General features: G+C 33.4%; 1 pseudogene; it reads left to right on the top strand.

Moving 5' to 3' along the window:
- Window positions 1-272: 272 nt before the first annotated feature.
- LOC110567115 (poly(rC)-binding protein 2-like) overlaps window positions 273-26,650 on the top strand; it is an 85,774-nt pseudogene continuing 59,396 nt past the window's right edge.

Genomic DNA, 26,650 nt, shown 5'->3' with positions numbered 1-26,650 from the left:
TTTAGTGTACCCTGAATGCATTGTGTCCAACAGGTTCATTCCTCAGCCCCTTGCCACCCTCCCACCTGTTGGTGTCTCCAGTGTCAATCATTACACACTGTATGTCCATGTGCACCCACTGCTTAGCTCCTATTTCTAAGTGAGAATGTGCCGTTTGTGGCTTTCTGTTTCTGACTCATTTCAAGAGATGATGGTTGGCTAGACTCAGAAGGAGGAGAAAAGTGAAAGGATTCAAGAAATATTTAGGATTTCAGGAATAATCAGAAGTTACGATGGAGAAAGCAGCAGTTCCAGGCTTGGACAACTGCCGAATTATGATACTCTTCACTGTGATTGAAAGCACAGGAGGAAAAGTAGGTTTGTGTATGGAGATGATGAATTACATTCTGGATGAGGTCAATTTTTCTATGGCACATCTAAGTACTGATGCCAAGAGGCTACTGGATATACAGAAGTCTAGAACTCTGAAGCATGAGTTGGGTTGAACAAAGAGTGTCAAAAGTTTTTGGCACACACTTAACTCGATTTGTTTTGATGGTAGATATTTCATGAGAGAAAGACATTTGCCTGAATATTAAGTAAAAGTGGTGAGAGTATAGGGGCTTTAGGATGCCGAGTCTGGACGCATTTTCTACAGCAGTGGCGGAAAGTGGGATGTATTAGAGTAGAAAGAGAGAATCTAGAGGTTGAAAAACAGGTAAGAGATTGGTCAGTAAATGGATACAGTGGTTGCATGGAGTTTTTTGAGTTTGGAGAATGGAGTTCTTTGAGTTTGGAGAATGGAGTTCTTTGAATTTGGAGAATGGAGTTCTTTGAGTTTGCTGGACCTCCACATGTTTCACAAGCCATGCAACCTCCAAAAATTTCATAAACTAGCATATGCACAGTGGTGTGTGAAAAGCAGAACCACTGATAAATCCAGGGCACTCCCACCAGGTGTGAGTGTCCCATGTTTGAAACAATGTGCATCATGGTATCCCTTATGCCACAGGAGCCGGTGGGAGATATTAGTGATATGTTCCAAATCAGGGACTTTCCTGGCATGCTAATGCCAGTGTAATTAAAAATATCAGAAGTGTATTTAATCCAAGTGTATTAAAAATATCAGAAGACCCCTGAGTTTATTGTTTGATCATTCTTACATGTCCACAGTGGCTGCACTCTGAAGCAAAACTATCAGTGCATTTACAATATCTGCAGCTTGATACATTCTGTACTACCGGCTGGCAAGAGTGACAGGCAAGTCTGTAGCACGCTAGCGGTACGGATCTGTCTTCTAAGGAGACTCCAGGTGTTAAAAGAAAGTTGGAAACAAATAGCCTTTCTTTTCTCTTTACTTTTAGAGGATGTCTGTTTTCTGATGAAGAAAAGATTTCTTTATAATAAGACGTTTTCAACAGAAATCAGAAAACCTTTTTCTTACACATGCCGATGGTGATCTATATGTAACCTTGCAGAAGTCACTTTTGACTCTAGAATTCAATGTACCCCATTTAAAAGCAGAAATAATACTTTGTACCTCTCACATAGATAATGTAAGGTTTTGTAAAATATTTACAATACTGTACAAATAGAGTACTAAGAAGATAAAGTATATAAGCTATCTTAACAAGTAGGTGGTTTTTTTTCCCAAAAGCGACAATTCCTTATGTACTTAATTTTAAATTAAGCATGGCTGCTACAAATTTAAAGGGCATATTTAATATTTCTTTTACAAAAATTATTGAAAGAAATATAAAACCATCCTTCAGATTCTGTATTCAGTTTGGAAGCATCGTCTACAAAAGAAAATATATTCTATACTCCCAAAGAGAATGCCAGAAGTATGAGTAAAGCAGTCATGCTGATCCTACCTTTTATATAAACAACAAGAAGACTAAACCTTCATGCTTTCAATCAGTTTTGAATACAGGAAAGCAGCTGTGTTCTCGAATCTTCTCTCATCACCTCAGGGTATAACATGATTATTCAGGAAAAATCAAATTGACTTTATAACTTTGAAAAGATACATCTACAAAGAAAAGAACTGAAATGAAAAACTGTAAATTATAGTTATCTATTTGAACAGGGCAAATAATTCTGTCTCAGGAGTCTCTCTTGTGCTTCAGGGATGAAGCATGGTTTCTGTGAGAAAAGGGCTAAAGTTAACTGACACCAGTTAGTAAGGATTTCATTATCCCTTATATTTACTTGTTCCTTTTAATTGTATTGGAGAGCTAAGAAACCACCTGAAAAATGTTTTATATATACATACGTATACATGTTGTTACATATATGTTATATATGTATGTATATATACAACATTTTCATATGTAAAATTCTCTCACATATATAACATATATTAACATATATTAATATATGAGAACTCTCTCACATATATATGTAACATACATATAAACATATATGTTATGTTAATATATAACTCTCACATATATATTAACATGTTTATGTTATATTAACATCTGTTATAACATATATGTATTATATACGTTAATATATATGTGAGAAAGAGAGTTCTCATAGGATAAAAATTACTGTTGCAGTGGATACAATTTTGAAAGATTATTGAAACAGTTAATTTATTTAAATATTTTAAAGTCCACAATGCAAATCACAAATGTGAACTTACCAAAAATGTGGTTCTTACAGTGGTCTGAACGGAAAGAGTGCTATTGGAAAACAATTACTTATTTTCACTTTCTAAGCATCATATTTTGAGTGTGCCAATAAAAGTCCAGAAATCTTAGTAGTAGGAGAAAATAAGCTCTTTCTCTGCAGAGCAGATAAGCAGCCCAATTAAAAAAGATCCTCTTCCCCCAACACTTGTTGATTCAAGTGTGAGGACTTGGATTTCACAGCCATTTGCATCCATGAATAAGATTACAAAAAGAACACTACCCTCTTCCATTTTCATTGTCACCTCTTCAAATATTGAATGACTTGCTTGAGAAAAGTCTAGGTTATAGTCTCAAATAATTTAATACTGCCCTCTAGAGGCATTATAATAGCATTGAATTTGCTCCTAGTGGTGTGATTTTATTCAATTTTATTTAAAAGCACAACGAAATTTAAAAGCACAACTCTTTAAAAACTCACGAAAGGGTAACTCTTTAAAAAAATTATCTCAGTTTCAAATTTTATGTGAAAGTATCACATTGTGTTGAAAACATTTAATGAAACTCAATAGGTTAATGTTTTCTTATCTTGTGAAAATTTATAAAGCATTGACTGAGTGGCAATAGGTACACTAGAGTTCCTTACTTGCTATGGCTTTTCTGTGAAACCCTGAAGCACATGTAGTGAAGTGGTCAATATAGACAAGTCTCCCACCACCTCGCAAAAAGTCTTCATTTAAATTAAGAATTTAGAAGATGAAAAATGTTTCTTTTCCCCTAAGGAAAAAGTAAAGTAGCAAACTAAAAACATTCACTTCAAAGCATGAGTAATAGGCAATTTGCTTAAAATATGAGTCAGTGGAGAAGAAAAATAAAAGACTGTTTTTAGAACTGAATACTTGGAAGACTTTTATGGATAGATAACTAGATTAAGCAAAGTAAATTTGGATTTACCATAACAACAGTTATGAAATATATTCAAAGAGAAGAGAATATCCAAGTATTTGGGATTTCTGTGAGAAAAAAAATCAAAGCGTGAATTTTATATTAAGAGGAAATTGATAGAAATTTGAAAACTACCTTTGGTAATCTTTGTCAACATCTGGTCATTTGAAGGCTAAAGGACTGGTCACGAGATTCTTATTTTAAAAGGAAAGTTTTATGTTTTCTGTGTAGGCCTGAAATAAAAAAATTTTTTGCTTTATGATTTTTAGTGTTAGGAAATGGTACATAATGGTGTGTCTTTCCTATTGAAAGCTATTTGGAAATAAAATGCAGTGTCTGTTTTCTCCAATAAGGGCAATTTTCTGAAGTGTTTGTATTGAAAATGTAGGTTGCTATTGATACAAATAATAAATTACTAAATCTGCTGCATTATAAAGCAATTTTAAAGAAAACAAAGTGCTTGTTGAAATAAATTACTTCACAATTATCCGTAAAATAAATTACTTCCACTCATTTTTCCATCTCGTTTGTAATCAATGATCCACTCCCATAACCTAGAAGCCTGTAATTTTTGTACATCAAGAAATGCTGCGCACAGATTGAAGTATAATTACAAAAACAAGTGTGCAGGGTTAAATTTTGTTAAACTTAAACAGTTTGTGCTGAATACAGTGATATATGGAGGAAGTTCATCTACATTCACAAAGAGGTCATATATTCTCTATAATTTGTAATTGAAATTACACACACAAACACATTCACTTAATTTAAATGACTTCCCCAAATATATAACTTTTTACCTCAAAAGGAGTAAATTATTGGAATAACTGTTAGACTTTGGGGAAAAAAAATGCATGAAGAAATAATTTGGGTTTTGGCTTGCATGTTTAATTTTATGGGAAAACATCCTGTAAAATTACAAAATATTTACTTAATACAAAATATTCATTTAAAAAAGTTTAAAGCTCATGCATTTGTGTTCTCTTTCTTCTTTCTAGATTGCCTTTATTAACCATTCTACTAGCATAGAAAGGTCTAATAATGCTGGGATAGATATAAAAGTAGTCATTAATGGAAGTATAGATTAAACATATCTGTAGCTTATATCATTTAGTTTACCTATTTATATTATTTATTTAGTGAAATAAAATAACAAAAACTATAAATAATTAAAAACCTGAGCAGCAAAAGTAATTCAACTATATTAGATATAAATAAGTTAATACCTAAGATAATCAAATTTTTAAAAACTGGAAAATTTATACTAATTCTCTAAAAGCATGTTGAAAGAATGCATACACCTACTGCATAGTTGTGTTGACAAAGCAAACTTGGAGAACAGGCATTTATGTTATTACGTACAAGCAATATTTTTCATTAAGAATATATAAGTATTAGAAGTTTACTTTTGTAGGCACCCATTATTTTGTCTCATACATTCTTTTTCAAAATGCTTAAGATCTCATTTTTGATTTATTATTCTATAAATTATTAATAAGCAAACAAGCACATCAAATACATAAATTATATCTATTTTTAAAGGATACTTGATTGATATAATTTCTTTGTTGTTAAATTTTTAAAAATATATTTTCCTACCTTTGCTAATGAATGACAACTTGCAAAATTTTGGAGGCTAAAAATTATTGTAGCCAACTCTTGAATTTCGTTAGACTGCATGTACACTAAAAGAAGTCTACAGCTGATTTTCAGAAAAATCAGAAAAATCTACCACTCTTTTAGATTTAGATGGAAATTTATTATAAAAGCAATACATGTAGTAGAGAATTGAAAAAAATATACTTATATAAACACATGATCTTAATTTTTTATTTATTAGAGAAATGCTGACATGCATTTAGAATGCATCTAATTTCTAGATCATATAGAATGCATTTATACTCAGTCATCCTTCCTCAAACTCACTTATGCTTTAAGTGTATACATATAAGTTATAGATAATTCCTAAATATGAATTCCTTAAAACAGATCTTCATCCTCATATATTTAGAGTCAAAAGGTCTGACTTGCAGCCCAGTAATTTTTTTTAAATAACTCAAAGTAGCACTGATGCAGCATTCTGAAGCCCCACTTAAGAAATTAGAATTTCCTTCTCTGAGTCTTAATAAACCAGTATTTCCCAAATGATCATTCGTCTTGTATTTAGGCATTTTCTTGAATAATGATCATTGTGGAAATCTTTCTGTTGTATTTTCCATGTTGCAAACTAACACCTTCTCTTCCCAGTCTAAGATACTTCATAGTATTTCTTTTCTTATAAATAAGAGCAATTTTTTGTGTAACATTATTTTTTCCTGTTTCCCTCTGTCTCTTTCTCTTTCCTTCTCAGCTACTACTATATGTGGCTACTTGCTTTTTTTACAGCAAATCAATGTATTATGATTCCGTTGTGGAGCAGTGAATACAAGTTCAAATTCTGGATATGTCATTTTGTCACAAGGAAAGATGGCAAGTTTCCTGAGCTCCCTCAGCTTCAAAGTTGTTCTGTACATCAAATCAATATGTGTATGCTAAGTCAAAATATCTCTCCTAATTTCATTACAAATCTGGCTGTGGGATAGCTAAAAATGGGACTTGCTTTTCTGAACACTATTGTAGTAAGTGCTCTTTGGACTTTTTTAATCTTAAAACTATAGGTCTTGAAAACTCTTCTTCCTAAGGGCACTGATTTCCTTCTAATTTCAAAATTATGTAGTGTGGTAGCATTTGACTCATCTTGTCTTAAAATTCTCTTTCTCTTGACTTCTGTGATTCCACTCTGTCCTAGTTTTTTATTTTCAACCCTAAAAGGTTTTTGCTAGTCTCCTCGTTCCCTTACTTTATCTCAGGCTTCTATTCTTAACTTTATGTTGATGTTTCTCTTGAATGGGTTTTTCCAAATACAGAACTCTCTCTCCCAAAGTAGAATAACTATCCCAGATTTCTTGTTTGACTTTTAGCCTCATAAAATTTCTGCTCCTCTCCATTTGTATGTGCCTCAGACATCTGATTTACTAAATTCTTTATATCTTTCCAAGTCATCTTTCCCTCTGTGTTTCCAATGTCTGTGAATGGCCCCGACAACTATCCATTGCAGGCATAATCCTAGATTTTTCCTTTTCATTTAGCCCCTGTGTTAATTAAACTTCTTCAGAGAAACAGGACCAACAGGATAGATAGGGAGAAGTATTTATTTTAAGGAATTTACTCACATGATTGGGAAATCCTGACAAGTCCAAAATCTTGAGAGTAGGCCAGCAGGCTGGAGACCCAGGGAAGTATTACAATTCAAGTTCAAAGGCTTGCTGGCAGTATTCCCTCTTCTTTTTCTATTAAGGCTTTCAATTTATTGGATGCTACTCATCCACATTATGCAATCTAAGTAATCTCATAATGTAAGCAGAGTAATCAGCTCTACTCAAAATCTATTGATTCAAATTTTAATCTCACCTAAAAACTACCTTAACAGAAACATCTAACATAATGTTTGACCAAATACTTAGGTACCTCAACCTAGACAAGGGGAACACATAAAATCAACCATCAGGCCAGCTGCAGTGACTCACGTCTGGAATCCCAGAACATTGGGAGGCTGAAGCAGGTGGATCAAAATGTCAAGAGTTCAAGACTGGCCTGGCCAACATGGTGAAACCCCATCTCTACTAATAATACAAAAATTAGCTGGGTGTGATGGTAGCCACCTCTAATCCCAGCTACTTGGGAGGCTGAGGCAGGAGAAGTGTTTGAACCCAGGAGGCGGAGGTTCATTGCACTCCAGCCTGGGCAACAGAGAGAGACTCCTTCTCAAAACAAAACAAAAAAATCAACCATCATAGTTTCTCACCACAATATTGATTGGCATTCCTTTTCTATTTTACTTTTTTTTCTTTGTCTTTTTGAAACAGGACCTTGCTCTGCTACCCAGGCTGGAGTGCAGTGGTGTGATCACATCTCACTACAGCCTTGACCTCCCAGGCTCACACCATCCTCCTGCCTCAGCCTCCAGAAGGGAGCTGAAACTAAAGATGTGAGCTACAACGCCTGACCTCTATTTTACTTCTAAGTATCTATCAACTTTATCGACTGCCTCCATCCCCTCTCTACCACTTTATGTCCAGGCTATTAGCTCCTGATTTGATGAGAGCAATAGTTTCTTAACTCTGACTCCAACTTTTCCCTCCTAATTCATTCTCCATACCAAATGGAATGACCACTGGAATAGTTATTCTAAAATACAATATTCTGATTACTTTAACACCATGTTTTAAACATGGATGAACCTGGAGGACAATATGTTAAGTGAAATAAGCCAGACACAGAAAGACAAATGCTGCATGATCTCACTTATATGCTTGATTCAGTCATTCCAAAATGTGTATATGTACATCAAAACATAATGTACACTATAAACACAGAAAATTTTTGTCAACTAAAAATAATACCACAGCTAATAGTAATAGAATACTTGCTATATGCTGAACTCTGTCCTAAGCATTTTGCTTGTATTAATTCAGTTAATAATATAACACTGGCTGCTTCTGTAATGTAACAAGTCAACCTCTGTCTAATCCCTATGACACTGGAGAATTTAGTGATTGATCAGAGTTGTAAAACATAAATACTTCCTGGCCAATTCAAAGAAGCATTGAATAAATAGTCTAAATAGAGGAAATCCCATTTGCAAATGTATGGATGTATGGACCGTCCACTGAACTACAGATAATTTAGTATGCATGATTTCACCTACTTATTTTGGGAGGATGAGAACACTTAAAATTTACTCAGGAATTATTAAGTATAAAATACATTGTTATTAACTGTATTCACCATGAAGGACAACAGGATCTCTTGAATTTTTTCTATTTAACTGGAGTTATTAATATATCCTTACATCACCCCAAGCCCTCACCACCACCCCCTCCAATGGTAACTACCATTTTACTCTCTGTTTCTAGGAGTTTAATGTTTTTACACTCCACATATAAGTGAGATCATGCAGCATTTGTCTTGCTGTGTCTGGCTTATTTCACTTAACGTATTGTCCACCAGGTTCATCCATGTTGTTGCAAATGACAGGATTTTCTTGTTTGTAAGGCTGAATGGCATTCTATTATGTATATGTACCCCATTTTATTTATCTTTTCATCCACTAGATACAGGTTGATTCCATATCTTGGCTATTGTGAATAATACTGCAGTGAACAGAGGAGTGCTGCTATCTCTTCGACACACTGATTTCATGTCCTTTGGACATATATCTAGAAGTAGGATTGCTGGATCATATGGTAGTTCTATTTTTAAGTTTTGGAAGAAACTCCATACTGTTTTTCATAATGGACATACTAATTTACATTCTCATCAGCAGTGTACAGGGGATCTTGTTTCTCCACATCCTCGTCAACACTTGTTAACTTTTGTTGTTTAATAGTAGTAATTTTAACCAGGGTGAGGTGGTTTCTTGTGGTTTTGATTTGCAATTTCTGATAATTAGTGATGTTGAACATTCTTTTAATCTACCTGTTGGCCACTTGTATATCTATTTTTTAAGTGTCTATTTAGTTTCTTTGACCATTTTAAAAATCGGGTTACTTGTTTTCTTACAATTATATTGTTTGAGTGTTTTAAATATTCTGAATAGTAACCCCTTATGAGATGTATGGTTGGCAAATGTATTTTTCCATTCCATAGATTGCCTTTTCACTCTGTTGTTTCCTCTACTGTGCAGAAGCTTTTAGTTTGATGTAATCACATTTGTCTGTTTTTAGTTGGTATTATTATTAATAGTAATAATAGTATTTATAGCACACACATTAAGTTGTAATTGTTGGCTGATTTGTCCATTGCTCCAATAAATACTTTAAAACTTAATAATTTGTACCCATCCTCTTAACTCCTTAGATCCTACCACAGTACCTGACACATAGCAATAATAAATACATCATTGGATCAGTTAAGGAACTCCCTAGTATTGCAAATATATAATGTCTTCTGCACATCAACAAACACAACCTTTTGTATGCAAAAAGTTCAGTTCCAATATCAGATATCTTAGACTTCAAACAAGATTAGGTAGATTTCTCAATGTTATTTTACTGAAAAATTTCATAAGAGTAAATCAGAATTCACAAATATTTGTGGAGTTTTTTGACATTATAATTTGCCAATCACACGTACGTGTGTGTGTGTGTGTGTGTGTGTGTGTAACATATGCTGTTTCTATTGCAAATAATATTTCAGGAAATGGTTACTGAATAAAGAGTTACTAAAACAATCTCAGTCTTTTTTTGAACTTTCTAAGTAATTGTGGATCAAAACTATACAATTTTCTTTCCATCTTATAGCACTACATATTACATTCATTGAAATCTTCTTGTCTTTTATAATTTGACAATCTTTTTGCCATTTTATTTCCTCAAAAAAAAAACCTTGAAGAGTTAAAATTTATCTTCACGTATGTTACCCAACTCTGCCCTATGCTAAATGCTTAAGAAGACAGTAATACATCTGTCTGCCAACTTTCAACTTTTTTATTTAAAACTGAGAATAACATTTAAATATGGCAAGGCATTTATTTCTCTCATAAAAATCCAGATTTTCTTTATAATTTATTTACAAATAAGTCATTTTTAAGGTTACATAAAGGACACAAATGCATTTAAATCTTTCTCAAAACTTCCAAGTTAGTTTATGCAATTTGCAAATAACATAATAGTCTATTCCAATGACTCTCGCCCCTGCATGCACAGGAGAATTTACCTCTAGGGATTTAGTTCTTCTCAGGTCGAAAACAAGGTGAGTTTTTTTCTTTTTAAACTTACCAGTTGATTTTAATGTGTGTAGCTATGGTTGAGAACCAGTAAGGTAGGCTGCTTTTCATTCTTACATAAGGTTAGACAGTTATAAGAACACTATTCAAATGATGATTTGTAGGTCTTTGTTGGTCCTCAGACATACTCTTGGAGATAGATAATCTCTCTTAAAAATTTTACCTTATGCTTTTTATTGAAAAATATATAAACACAAATTAATATAAGCATATTTTGGATTATGTATATAACCAGCACTGCCCTAAAACATAGTTTTGCATTACATTTGGTTTACTATACTGTCATGTACTGTCAGTTTCAGGTAATCATATGTTAATTAGAGTCTAATGAGAAAAATAATAGTGGTAGAACTGGCATAAAAACAATGTATTCACATAAATCCACAGTCCTCAACCTTGACACCTTGACTTGTCTTTAGGTTCAGCTGGGGACATTTAAAACATCCCAGGGCTCAGATCATGTCTAGGGCAATTACACAGAATCTTTGCAGGTGGGGCCCAGTTATTAGTATTCTTGAAAGTTCCTGGGTTAGGTTGGTATGAGGCTAAGCTTGAGAAACATTGCTCTAAGCAAAGTCAATGAGGTGCACACATTCATGTTAGTTACAATTGAAAATGGAATTTTCATCCCACATTTTGTTAATACAGGATTGCCACCTTCAAAATAATTTGTGTCGTAGTAGTCAGTAATATATATTTACTTTATAAATAATTATTTGAATTTTAAATGTTTACTTAGGTTAATGATTTGAATTATTTTGGTTTTATAGTTGTTTTATTTTAATTTACAAGTTCATTTTGGCTTTGTAGTTATAACCAAGTTAGTTTATTCCTTATTTTATGTTTACTCATATTTAGATAGTATAATAAAAACGTTCAGTCAATTATAAAGATGTGTAGATTATTTTTAAGAGAATCGAATCACAAATCAAGTTTGACAAAACATGTCTATTCACCACAGCTATAGAGTCCTACATTAAACAGCAAAAGTAAATGTGTATGGTGATATCTTTTAAAAATAAAAGGAATATTGTAATTGATATGGAGTTTCATTTTGGGATAATGGCACAGTTCAAAAGATGGATAGTGATGATGGTTGCACAAGTACTTAATGTCACTAAATTGTACACTCAAAAAGCGTTAACAAGGTAAATTTTACATTATGTAAATTTTACCACAATAAAAATTTTAAAAGTGCATATTCATATTTTCTGTTTTTAGTTTGTATATTTTTGAGTTTTAAAAGTTCTTTATTTGTTCTGATTTGTTTTTCAAATATATGATTTGCAAATATTTTCTCAAATATTTTCTCTCAACTTACAAAGTACTGCTAGAAGGAAAGACTGATTTTTTTAATAATAGTAAAGGATTGATGTAACAAAAAGATGTAACACTTTTTGTAGCTAATTAATAGCCTCAAAATATATAAAGAAAAATTGACAGAATAAAAAGGACAAGCATACTAATTCAAAATTATGGTTGAAAATGTAAACACTTCAATCTTGCTGTTAAACTTTTGGTATGAAACAATAAATCAACGTAGAGAAAATTTTCTAACTTTAATGCATATGTTAGCAAAAAAGAAAGCCAAAAAAATTAGCTATCTAAATATCAACTTTAAGAAATTAGAAAAAGAAGAGCAAATTAAACCCATAGTATGTAGAGGAAAGAAAATAATAAAAAGAAGGTAATAAAGTAAGAGACATATTAACAGAAAAGATATTTAAAAGCCAAAACTTGCTTATTTAGAAAGACCAAGAAAACAAAAATACTAATCAAGGGGAATAACAAAATCATAAATAACTAATATCAAGAATGAAAAGGAAACTATTACCATGTTTTAGAAGCATTAAAAAATATAACAAGAGGATATTTTGATCGGTGATATACTAATAAATTTGAAGACACAACTTATCAAAACTCAAAAATAAATATCTGAATAGCATTAAATCTATTAATAAATTGAATTTCTAAAGAATAACTTACCTACAAAGAGAACCTTAGACATAGTTTCACTTGTAAAATTTCCAAATATATAAAATGAAACATGTCAATTTTTAACAAATCCTTCCAAAGAACAGAAAAATAAGAAACATTGTCTAAGTAGTCTATGAGGTCAGCATGATTTTAAAACCTAACATGGAAAGAATATGATAAGAAAAAAAAAATTACAGGCCAATTTCTTTTGTGAAATGGATCCTAAATAAACAAATTAATAGAAAATAAAATCTACTGACATTTTTAAAGTATTACACATCTGGACCAAGTTGGTTTTATTTAAAGACTGCAATGTAGGTGTTGTATTAGAAAATAAATATGTTTACTAGGAAATAAAGAAGAAAGTTTATATAATCATCTCAATAAATACAAAAAGGTTGATCGTTAAAATTATTCACCTCGTCAAGATAAAAACAACAAAAATAGAATACATTAATTTAGAAGATATTTTTTATATGTGTATATACATGACACAAGATGCATAGCCAGAACATATGTACTTTCCTACAACATTACGCAGGTATCCATCATTGGCCTGTTAGGAACCAGAACACACAGCAGGAGGTGAGCTGCACACGAGTGAGCATTACCACCTGAGCTCTGCCTCCCGACAGATCAGCAGCAGCATTAGATTCTCATAGGAGCACAAACCTCATTGTGAACTGCTAATGCGAGTGACGTAGCTTGCTTGCTCCTTAGGACAATCTAATGCCTCTGAAACAACCCCACCACCCTCACCATCACCACCCCACCCCAGTCTGTGGAAAAAATATCTTCCACAAAATCAGTCTCTGATGACAAAAAGGTTGAGAATCACTGTTATAGAGCATTATAGAGCAAAAAAAAAAACTACAAATATTAATCTTATGAAGATGACGTTGAATGAAAGAAGCCAGAAAGAAATAAACACACATTTTAAAATTCTGTTTACAGAAGTGAGGATTCCAAATAGAAGAGAAAGAATGTTCCGAAATCTGCTCTTTCACAAAAGCAATAAGAACACTAGCAAAAATTGTCAAGTTCAACTTTATCAGAATTCTAGAAAGCAACCAAAAGCCTACAAAATTTTTGGAGCATTTATTCATCCAGTCTCCTTTTTTAACTAGTATATAATTTACATACAATAACTCAGCAATTTTAAGTGTACAGCTTGATGGCTTTTGTCAATTGCGAATAGTACTACAACCACCATTGCAGCATGATAAAGATATCTATGTTCTGATTTTAATTATTTCTGATCATCACTCTTGCTGACTTTGTATTTCTCAACTATTAACTTTCTAACTCTGTCAACTCTTCATTTTTTTAATCGAATCCTAACAACACTTTCATGGACTTAATGAAAACCTTCATCATTTGTATAACTGGAAATTTCACCTTAGCTTTTGCAGCACAATATCAATTAAAAAGCAAGATCCATGAAGTAAAAACATTAGGGTCAGGTGCGGTGGCTCACGCCTGTAATCCCAGCACTTTGGGAGGCCGAGGCGGGTAGATCATGAGATCAGGAATTCAAGACCAGCCTAGCCAAGATGGTGAAATCCTATTTCTACTAAAAATACAAAAATTAGCCAGGCATGGTAGCAGGTGCCTGTAATCCCAGCTACTTGGGATACTGAGGCACAGAACTGCTTGAACCAGAGGTTCAAGGAGGCGGAGGCTGTAGTGAGCTAAGATAGCGCCATTGAACTCCAGCCTGGGCAACAGAACGAGACTCTGTCTCAAAAAAAAAAAAAAATCAAAGCAATTGTATCACATTCTCACATTCCTCTTAAATAATGTTGATTCGTGCACTGTTTCTCCAACCACCATTCCTGAATAACAATTCACACAGGCTTCATGACTTCACTTGTTGCTCCTAGGTAAGAAGTCTCAATTCATAATTTAATCCAAAATTCCTAGATCCAGATAATCATCCAAACTTTAGACTTGATTTAAAGTTAGTTTTCTCATTAGAGGCAAACTCTTATTGTCCCTTAAAGAGAGAGAGAAAGGTATAAGTTCCTTCCTCTCTCTTTCCTTGTATAGTATTTCTACATGACATTCCTACGCCGCTTCTGTTATAAGCAAGAGTTTTGGCCATTTCCAATTAAGGCTAAAGCAAATAAAGTTCGGGAGATGGGAAAAGAGCCGGGGGCTTTGGGAGGCAAACGTTTCTCAATTATTGTTCCTATTATAAGATTGTTTCAATCTCTTTGATCCTAGGAAATTCTTAAATCAGACACTTGTTCTGTTTCTTGGGGGATCTACTTCCTGGATTTCTCCAACTCTATGACACAATCATTGTTGTCCTTTGACTTAGTTCTTAGTAGTTCCCCTCAGCCTCGGCATATCCTTGTGCTTAGCTGTCTTCACTACGTCTTCACTGTGGCAGAAATTTATGCTGACCTCTCCTTTGCTGACCCAGGCTATTTTAGCCAGACCTTGCTTTTTAGCACTCTTTCCAATGTGAGTCAGGCATCAGTTCACTATGTCCATCTAGGGCAAAAACAAAACAAAAAAACCCTACATTTCAAGTTGTCCTTGTTGAAACCCAAGGTGAGGAGCAGGCATGCCCCTCTCTATACTCAGTTATTTTGTACAATGAGAATCTCAACAATGCAATCTCCAAAGAAAGTATTTCCCAAGCTAGGCACAGTGAGCCACTCCTGTGATCCTAGCACTTTGGGAGGCCGAGACAGATAAATCATGTGAGCCCAGGAGTTCAAGACCAGTCTGGGCAGAATGGTGAAATCCCATCGCTACAAAAAATACAAAGATAAAGCCAAGTGTGGTAATATGTGCCTGTAGTCCCAGCTACTCAGGAGGCTAAGATGAGAGGATCACTTGAGCCCAGGAGGTCAAGGCTGCAGTGAGCCAAGATCATGACACTGTACTCCAGCCTGGGTGATAGAATGAGAACTTGTCAAAAGAAAGAAAGGAAGAAAGAAAGAAAGAAAGAAAGAAAGAAAGAAAGAAAGAAAGAAAGAGAGAGAGAGAGAAAAGAAGGAGAAAGAAAGAAAGAAAGAAAGAAAGAGAAGGATGGAAGGACGGAAGGAAGGAAGGAAGAAGAGAGAGAGGGAGGGAGGGAGAGAAGGAGGAAGGAAAAGAAAGAAAAAACCTCTTCAAATCCCTTTAAATTTCCTACAATTTGACCTTTTCAAGGTCTTGATGTGTATGAGTAATCTAATTGTTGTTGATCATCTACCTTAAATTTTCCATCAAAATTAAGACAGTGAAATTACTATTACAGAGATATACAGCATCTGACAATTAGGAAGATAATGAACTATACAGATACTGAGGAAGATGCAGGAAACATTGGGGAAAATGATTCAGTAGAAACCATGTCAGAAATAATCCGTTTATTTGTGAATAATCTTCAGGTTGTGATGCTTTTTCTTTGATATCAAACTTTGTAATTGCAAAAATTTTGATATTAAAAACCCAAGTAGTAAGGACAGACTGAATTTAAAGAATCACAAACATAAGGTTTGATAGTGCTTAATTCTTCATTAACTCTTCATTTGCTCATATCTTTTCCATGCAAAATCCTCTCAAATCAAGGCAATTGATAACCTTCATGATACTGAGCCACATTCTCCCTTTACACCAATGCTTTACATAATCAGCTCTATGAATCCTGTAAAGGTAAAGGTATAATTTTAAATATGCAACCTTTTAAAACTTTCCTACCTCACTTGCCCAACTCTGAATTCTTCCGTGTAGTCCACTGAATGTGCTACTATTGAACTAATTTTTCTAAAGCGTAAGTGTGATCTGATCATTACATCATTGAAATCTTTCAGTGGCTCCCTGTGGACTATAAAACAAAATTCTAATTCCTGGCCTGGCATCAAGGTTCTCCATTTCTCTCTGTACCAGCTTACCATCCATCTATAAATTTTGAAAAGTTCTCACAATTCTGTGCACAAAACTTGCATAACTACTTCCAGTTCTAAGTTTGTAACCAACACATTCTAATATCTGTGGCTTTCTTAGCCTCAGACAACAATGTCTACATACACACCCACACACCATGCATGCACTCACCTCTGTATTTCTGAATTTTACCCACTCCCCAAAATCCAACTTATCTGCTGACTAGCTGACATTTCCTGATTCTTCCATTAGCTCTATTCTCTCCTTTGTCTAAATTTCCAGTTTACCCATATCTATTTTATGACACTGATTTTTCTACCAGATTTTCTTTTTTTACTTGTTTCTGTAGCTCCTTTGTGAAAGAGACTAAATTTTACACATTTCTTTTATCCCACATAGAATTTAAATTAGGACTTTAACTGTGCCTTAGTCTGTTTTGTGTTGCTAGAAAAGAATATCTGAGACTGGGTAATTTATAAAGAAAAGAGGTTCATTTAGTTTATGGTTTTGTAGGCTGAGGAGCTCAGGGGCATGGCCCTGGCTTCATGGGGGTTTTTGTGCTGTATCACAACATAGCAGAGAAGGTCAAAGGGCAAGCAAACACCTATGAAGAGGGACCAAAGCTGAAGGGTGTCCTAGCTTTATGACAAGCCACTCTCAAAGGACCTAGCCCCTTCCTGAGAGAACAACCCCAGTCTCAGTACAGCAAGAACTCACCCACTGCCCTGAGAACAGCACCAAGCCATTCATGAGAGACCTTTCCCGAACACCTCCCATGAGCCTCCAACTCCCAACACCTCCACACTGGGATCAGATTTTAGCATGAGTGTTGTGAGAAGACAAAGAAATATTCGAATCATAGCACACAGATAACAATGCAATAATATATATCAAAATATATATACAGTCCTCCCTTGGTATACATGATGGACTGGTTCCAGGACCCCCACACACATCAAAATCCAACTATACTCAAGTTCCATAGTCAGCTCTGCAGAACCTGTAGGTATAAAAGTAAGCTCTTCATATAGGCTGGTTCTGCATGTCTCCAACACTGTATTTTGATCTGCATTTGACTGAAAAAATTCTCAATAAGTGGACTCACACAATTCAATGTTGTTCGAAGATGGATTGTATATAGTAGTAGTTTCTGTGGATTTACCATATATTGTCTTATGATAAACATTGACTATGCATACCTTTCAAAGCAAGAGAAGACAAAACTTATTATCTTAAACAACCAGTCACTGGCATTTTGGCTTAAAATCTGTATGCATTTGCATTCTCCCAAGTAACAGAGTAAGTCCACCGCTATTGCAGACAAGAAAGCAAAATGCCTAACATTAGGGGACTATACACTAACTTTAGGTCCATTTAACAAATTAGATAAAGCTGTAACAGATGGCGCAAATAATTGTTCCAAAGATAAGAAATCATATTTATTACTGAATACAACATTAATAGTGATAATGATAGTGACCAGATACTGTATTATACACTTTTCATGTATTATCTCACAATGTCACTACCTATACCACACAATGCGTGGCAGGTACCATGACTACTCCCATTTTACACATCAGAAAATAGACCAGGAAAAATGAGACAAGGTAACACAAGTCTTAAATGGCAGAGTAAGGTCAAATTATAGCAGTATGAGATGGATAGAAGTCTGCCTTATGATTACAATATATGAACAATAATGTCACATTTCTAGAACGAATTTCAAAATGAAAAACTAGGCAAAAGGGCTTTGAGCATAGGCCTGCCGTAATATTGGAGGGTGAAAAGAAAATTCATTCTGAAAATAGGCCCCTCTGATTTCAGGCTCCAGATCTGCTACTTACTGGAAATGGTTAACTTAGGTATGTTATTCTCAGTCTCAGTTTCCTCATCTGCAAAAATGGGGAAATAATCCCAATGCAAAGATTAAGCAAAATGATACACATGATGGTGCCTAGCAGCACATGTGCTTAATCAATACAATGATGTCAAAATTCCTAAGTAGAGTGTAAGCTCTCACTAATGTTATTGTCCTAGTATTGTTCCTTAACTCCACTGCCTGTTTGCTCTCACTTCCTACTTTCTACACCATTAAGATTACTATTTTTATAAAATTAGTTTGTGCTGACTTTTTTAAAGACTTACAAAGATACAGAAAAAAAAAATAAAGAAAATCACCCATATTTTCACTACTCGGAAATAACTTTGGTTGACAATTTAGTGTTCATCCTCTGGACTGATTACTATTTCTATTTATTTAGAAATACATAAATGTGTCATTAAAAATAGAATATTTAAAACTTGTTTTTTTCATTTAATAATGCCTCCTCTGTATAAATATGCATGCACCTCTCGCTCTCTCTCTATATATATCTGTCTCTAAGAAAAGAATACAATGCAATAATACGTAATACAATATGTTTATACATATCTACTTGTATATTTGTAAAATAACCTGAATTTTTAGCACCAATATACAGAAGTACAAGTTCTAGATCAGTTATGTATCATTTTATAGCTATAATAAATATTGCTAAATTGCAACAGTATACAGCACAATAATGCCCATTTTTCACACTTAAAATGCAAGCATTAATATAAAAATACCAAATTGATGGAAGAAAACTGGAATGTTATTGTTCTAACAGGGATATTTTTGTTTACTAGTGAGATTAAACATTTTTTATACATTTATGTTCAGTCATTTTATTTCATAACTTTGTTTCCAATGAAAAGTAAGCTGTTTTTAAACTAAAGCTGCCTACATGTGTACCTTTCAAAAATTATTTCTTTCTAAGTTACAGTATGTAGAAAATACATTTTTTAAAAGTTAGCAAGGTATTTTTAGAAGCTGACAGGATGAGACATTTTAAAAAAGAGAGCAAAGCCAAGAGAACCACCAAACATACAGTGTCTTAGAGACACTCACTATAGTGTATTGAAACACATAATAATAAAGGTTGAGCCATCAAAAACACTTAAGTTTGGTTTAATAACAAGAAAAATAAAATTATTTATTAGATTTTAAACATATTTACACCTAAATTGTTAGTATTTGGAACTTGAATAGTTAATACTCAATTGTCTGAAATTTTTACTTATGTGAATGTTTTAGTCCTGTGATGATAAACAAAGCACCATTTATTTCATTCTATTGTTATAAGACATATACAGCTTTACAGCACTAGAATACAATATTTGGTAAGTGCCAAAGCGAATTTGGACTTCTCAATTTCCATGTATTTCCAAACTAGTATAAATGGAAAATACAGTACAAACAGGCAGTCCCCAAATTATTTATTCTTAACTCTAAATTCTTACATAATATTACTTTGTAACTGAGTTGAAGATACATTCATTTTCTTTAAAAAAATGAACTGATCTTTATCATAATAAAATGACATTGCCTAGAAGAATGCCTAGTGTATTGTAGAAACTTAAGATATGTTTGTCAAATAAATTGTGTTAAAGCAAAGAGAAATGTTTAGTTTTTATGATAAAAGAACTTGCTACAATGAGAGGATTACTGTATAAACTCAAAAAATATTTAGGGTCATTAATCAAATATTTGATAAAATATTTGGTAGATTATTTTGCAAGTATAATTAAATAATTGCACTATATCCATAGTGCAAAATAAAGAGATATGCAGTGTGATGTAATAAGAAAGATCTTGGGCTAAAACTTGAAACACCTAGATTTTAGTCCTCCGACTCCTCCAAAACTGTGACATTGAACAAACCACTTAATTTCCCTTAGCATCATTTTCTCCAGCCGTAAAATGGTGATGATAACTTCCTCTGAAACACGGAGGGTTATTGTAAATATGAGATAATAGATGTAGAAATTGCTCTATATGAGATTACTTATATAAATGTAGGATATTAAGTAGATGTGTTCAGACCAAAGGAAAATCAGAACAAGCTCACAAAGACACAATAGCTAAATGTGACTGCCATATTCCCAACTCTGTATAGAGTTAGATAAGAAAAGTGTATTCGTCCATTTTCATACTGCTACAAAGAACTGTCCAAGACTGGGTAATTTATAAAGGAAAGAGGCTTAACCGATCGACTCACAGTTCAGCCTGGCTGGGGAGGCCCCGGGAAGTTTACAATCATGGCAGAGGTGAAGAGGAAGCAAAGAAGTGCCGAGCGAAACGAGAAGAGCCCTTACAAAACCATCAGATCTCATGAGAATTCACCCACTCTCATGAGAACAGCATGGGGGAAACTACCTCCATGATTTGATTACCTCCACTTGATCTCTTCCTTGACACATGTGGATTATGGAGATTATGGGGATTACAATTCACGATGAGATTTGGGTGGGAGACACAAAGCCTAACCATATCAGAAAGATAATCTAAATAAATTCCAAAAGAACTACGTTTCCTTCTAAGAAACAGCAATTTAAAATAGCCTCTAAATGTTCATCTTGTACTCAATACTGGCCATAGATCCGTAGTGTTTCTAAGTAAGAGTAGGTGGAATTAAGCAAATTTGAAGTCAGGATTATGTTTTCTTACAGTTTTACTCCTATGTCTCCCAAACAATGTACATTTAACTGACACCAGAAATCACTGTTACAGCCCCTACTGGAATAAACTAGTATTATGATCTAGAAAAATCTTAATCTCTCAAGGCTACAATTTTCACACAAGAAAAACGAAAGTCATGTATACATCCTTTCCATAGAGGATTTCAGAATTAAAAATGAAGATACGTATAAAATATGGAAGTACACAAAACTCTGCAAATATACACACTATAAACATTCAGAGATAAAGAAATTTAGAAACTTCCTGAGCTATTTATTCAGTAATATTGCTGAGCATTTAAAAATTGCCAAGCACTGAGAGAAGATGTTTAAACAAATAATATAAAAGTACAGATATGAATTTATGAATGACATAAAAAAATTTGCATATCTAGCTATTACCACTTAATGGGCCAGAATCTGTGGCTTATGTATATAATCCCAGCATTTTGGGAGATTCAGGCTGGAGGATCACTTGAATGCAAGAGTTCAACACCAGACTAGGCAATATAAAGAGACTTCATCTCTACAAAATAAATAAATATATATATTAGCCAGGTGTAGTGACATACAGCTAGTCTCAGCTACTTGGAAGGCTTAGTGAGATAATTGAGCCCAGGAGGTCCAGGCTACAGTGAGTCGCGATTGTGCCATCGTATTCCAGCTTAGGTGACAGAACAAGACACTGTCTCAAAAAAACAAAACAAGGCAACAATAAAAACAAAACTGAAATGCTTTTAGGTTGATTTTTGTTTTACAGAAGAAAAAGATGTGAGAAGTTACTCTGGATCTTCAGAGGAAAAGTTTACATAAAAATATTATATTTCCAGTGGACTAGAGCTGTTAGTATTGTCCAAAACCTTAGTTAGTCTTATATAGTCTTTAATATATTCCCAAATTCCTATCAGATTTTAAAATAGGCATACACCAATTGAATTTAACACAAAAGAGACAAAATAAAAACCACTTAAAATTTAAGCCTGTCAAAGTTTAAATTTCATATACACGATGGTTCCAATTTAACAAAATTATTTATTTTTAGATATTGCTGATTATTTTATCGAGATATCAGTTTTTCAGTTTAACAGAATTGTCTTCATTTAAAAATTATTATTGCCTTTTTCTGAAAATTTCTAAGCAAATATTAACATCTTTTAATAGGCTAACAATTATTTTTGTCTAACTTTAATCTTCTACCTAGCGATCTCTCTCTTCTGCTTATGTTTCCTATCTACATTTATACTCTGATTGAACAATGTTGATATTGTATAATGTTAAGATTGTTTCGGTTGACAGATCTAAACTTAAATTGCAATCAATCTATTTGTGTCTTGTTTTTCTTTGCAGAAATAGCTGAAAGTATGATAAAGATATTTGTTCTTACATTCAATAGAACTTCAAGTGAGTGTAATATAGATTGCCAATACATTGTATTAAATGGAATTTATTCTAATTTTGAAAACATAACCATTTAATTTCTTTCCTCCAAAGCTCTGGGAAGGATCAAATTTAATTCTTTTTCATTTTTATTTATTTATTTAGTGATTGTTTCGTATAAAATTCTCCACCATGTGCTTCAACAGTCATTTAAAACAGCATGCAGACTTCCAGACCTATCAGAATGACAGACAAAATACTCTGGAGAACCCACCAAACGACATACAATGAAATAAGTAAAAGAAAATTAAAATGTAGCCAAAAAATGCACAGTGACTAAAAAATAAGTGATAGGAATGACCCAGTGAGCTAAATCTTTCCATGAATCTTTTATTAAGTCCAGAATTCTGAGTTTCCATGGATGGTTGCATAAAGTATGAAACAGGATATAAAGCCTTGAACCCGCTAATGGGGAATGTAACAAGAAATTTCCCACCTAAAGCTAAGACCTCCGTGGATATATCCTTATTTTAACAGTGATATAAAAATGAAGTTGCCACAAGAAAGAAAGAGCAAGGAATATTTCCTGTTCTAACCTTGGCACTAAGTGGAGGAAACAAATGAGCACACACAAATTCTTCCCTAAGAATGTGTTGTAATCATAATTTAGCCTTCCGATATGTCTGGAAAACCTCATGAAAAAAATATAATTTTAGTGGTCCTGGTTTGGGTTTATTTCAGGAAATTGACAGAAGCAAGCATGAATACTCTTGGATAATTGTAATTTGAAGTCAAGCAAAAAAGAATTTTCAAAGAATTATGTCTTAAGACATTTCTTAAGATGAATAAGCAACTTACATTTAAATTTACAAAACATACAGGAAAAAAGGCTACCATTAATACAATCTAAGGACTAACAGCAGATTCATACCCTTGAAGATTTTAGATATTAAAATGATCAGCAACCAAATATGAAATAAATATGATTAATATGAAAAAAGACAAGCTCAAAAATACAAGCAAGAAATAAGAGTTCATAAAGGGCATTCAATCATACTGAAAAAAAACTAATATAGAACTTTCAAAGTGTATAATACAATTAAAACGTAAATGTAATCAAAACAGATCCAAAGAATTTATGTAAGTGTTCAAACAAGCCAATACATGAAAAATTTAAAAGTTACTCTAACACACCAGAACTAGAAAAAGAACAAGAAACAAAAGAGATGAAACAATGACCAGAGATCAGAGATGATGCATATTATTTCTCCAGGTTTATGGGAGAGCACTAAACCTGAGCCTGAGAAAGCCAAATGGACCTCAAGCATTACAAATGAAAATAAATCACATCTGCAAACATCCTGGTGAAACTGTAGAACATCAAAGACAAAAATAAGATGTTAACTGTAACCCAAGATTAAAGAAAGATCCAATAAAAAGGAATGCAATAAAACTGACAGCTGACTTCATAACAGCATCAATGAAAGATTAAACATAGAGTACTTTCAATGGGCTCTTAATCTCTGCATCAGCTGGAACTCTCTACAATGTAAGTGGGAGATTCAAATGGTACAACCACTTCTGAGAACTGTTTGGCAATTTCTTAAAAAGTTAAATCTATATTATATGACCCAGGAACTCCATCCCTATATATTTATCCAGAAGAAATAAAAATATACATACACAAAAGACTTTCACACAAATGTTTCTAACAATTACACATAAAAGCTCAATACTGCCAGGTGGCTACAGACAGTGGCATCTGCATAGCTTCCTACCTTGCAATATTGTCCCAAATAATAGGAACGAGAACAAAAATGTAAATTCTACATAAAACTATGCCTTCAACATTAATCAAAAATAGACAATACTGAAGTATTAAAACAAGTGTATGTAGAAAGAGAAGCCACCAAATTCTTATAGACTGACTCTTGTGTTTCCTTTCCATCCCTGCCCTATTGCCTTCTTGTAAAGCTTTGAGGAAGCAAAGCCGGAGCAAGAATAAATTCAGAGAAGAAAAAAGAAGGAAACTGGGTGAAGGTGCCTAAGGGTGATAGAAACAAATACCAGAAAGATTAAGTCCATCCTAAATCTAAAAATACTAAAAGAATGTTCAAGCAGATCGGAGCATGGACTACAGGGAAGAAATTTCAAAGTATATATGGAAGGACAGATTCAATTTAAAAAGAACACTTTTCAAAATGCATAGCTTCTGAGAAAGACAATAGAACAAAACAAAATAGGAAAAGCACTCTGGCACTTGTGTGGTGAAGAGGAAAAGAAAAATTAAGACAGGAGAAGTACAGGATCCTGGCCAAAGAGAACCATAAAACCAGAGGACTAACAACCCCCATCATACCACACCAAAACAAATAAACAAACAGAACAGAGAACCCAGACTTACTATACTAACAGATAGGGTGAAATTGTAACATTGAGCTAGGAATTTCATGAAACACCTCAGTATTAAACAATAGGAAATGGAAGTCCATATTAAGCTATTACAAAAAATCAAGAAAAAAAAATCACATAAACCAACTGAGTAAAATACTTCCTTCTAAAAAATAACCTTGAATTAGAGGAAAACTGAAAATCAACATTACAAGTATGATTAAATATACTTAATCAAGCATTTGAGGATATTTAAAAGCATCTTGAATGAGAAATTCATAAATAAAAATTAGAAATAGGCATAGAGAGAAAGGACAAAGAAAGTTGATTGAACTCAGGAAAGAAATGGAAAAACAAAAACATTACGTCAAAAATAAAAAATAAATTGCAAAGTTCTCAAAGAATAGCCTCAAATAAATATCTGACAAGAGGCACTAATGACAGGCAGGAAAGCAACCGAGAAAATGAAAGTCATTAAAGTAATAAAAAGGCCTAAAAAGAAAGTAGTGGAAATGGAGGACCCATATAGAAGAAATAATACTTTTATCACCTGAGTCCCCGAAAGAGAGAAAAAAAACCAATGGACAAATGGACAGAGCAAATACTTAAAACTATAATCCAAGATAGAATCCCTTTCTGTTTGCATCACTTCCTATATGACAGACCTCCTTTCCCTTTGGTTGTGTGATATGTCAGCTGGCTGCATTCACGCTTACGTAGGAAATAGGCAAAATTTCTTTTACTCAAATAACATGATCTTAATTCCCTACGTAAGTATAATATGTTATGTTTTTCAAAAAATGCACACCTTTGAAAATATTGTTCACAATTCTGCTAATTAGAGAATGTGCTATTCTCATTGAGCAGATGGGGAAACGGCATGATAGACAGAAACTTTGTTTAAGGTCCTCAGCTAGGCAGTTATTGTCCAGTTCTACCAGCCACATGTTGAATGTATTCCCTAATATTTTTTCCACCCCTCTCAAATGTAGTCTATGCCACTGAACTGGAAATATAAATTGAGTTTTACAATGTGCTGTCAATTTAACCAAGTAGCACGCTGACCCCTTTCTCCTCAAGGGTCTGTTCTGTGTTATACCAATATTCACGTCAATATCATACTGATGTTACTCTTATGGTTTTCCTTGGATTCCTTCAAACATAAATATTCCATTCAGACATTTTAGTATCTCATTTTCCTGGTCTATCAGTGCTTTTATTCTTGGTGGATGCCTTCTCAGATTCAAAAAACAAATATAAAACAAAAAGTTGTTTTTATATCTGCTAAGGCTGTCTCTCACAGAAAAATGTTTTCACATTATCCTTTATTACGATAATTAGTATTTCCAACCAGAGGAAAAAAAGAGGACAAAGAAGTTTATTGTATTTTTTCTTGTCAAGAGAACATTTATTCAATTTAGTAAAGTTAATAAAACTGAGTGTTTGGGTTTTTCTTTTTATGTAACTGGGCACAATGATTACACGCACGCGTGCACACACACGCACATGCAAACTCCCGAAACCTTTGTCTCCAGTATATTTTTTTCCTTTCCTACAGTCCCTAGGAATTTTTTTAAGTCACATTTTAATGACATAATATCAGTCTCTATTTTAAGAGCTCACCTACTTAAGAACAAATTACCTAGTATATAATAAGTTGTAACTACAATTTATAGGAGTTTTAAATGTCTATTGGTGCTAAACAAATGTGAGTTTCTTCTGAGAATTACACTACATTTAGAAAAAAAGGTATGGTTTATGCATTAAAAAGTTGTTTTTATGTCCACAAACATAGCTCAAATCAGTCTGAAATCCTCATCTTAAGGAACAGTTCTGAATTTCCAGCAGCATAAAAAATATTTTTCTATTGAATTCTCTACTCACCTTCTTTTTTTTTTTTTGAAACAGAGTTTCGCTCTTGTTACCCAGGCTGGAGTGCAATGGCGCGATCTCGGCTCATCGCAACTTCCGCCTCCTGGGTTCAGGCAATTCTCCTGCCTCAGCCTCCTGTCTACTACTCACCTTCTTAAACTCAATTTCGTTTTCATCTCTCGAAATTAACTTCCGTTCCTGATTGCCCTGTTTTCAATAAAGG

Source organism: Aotus nancymaae, unplaced genomic scaffold (genome assembly GCF_030222135.1).
Source record: "Aotus nancymaae isolate 86718 unplaced genomic scaffold, 86718_ANA_hifiasm-v0.15.2.pri h1tg000014l, whole genome shotgun sequence".
Taxonomy (NCBI): domain Eukaryota; kingdom Metazoa; phylum Chordata; class Mammalia; order Primates; family Aotidae; genus Aotus; species Aotus nancymaae.
The sequence above is the reverse complement of the archived record's forward strand: the minus strand, read 5'-3'. Positions and strand labels throughout refer to the sequence as shown.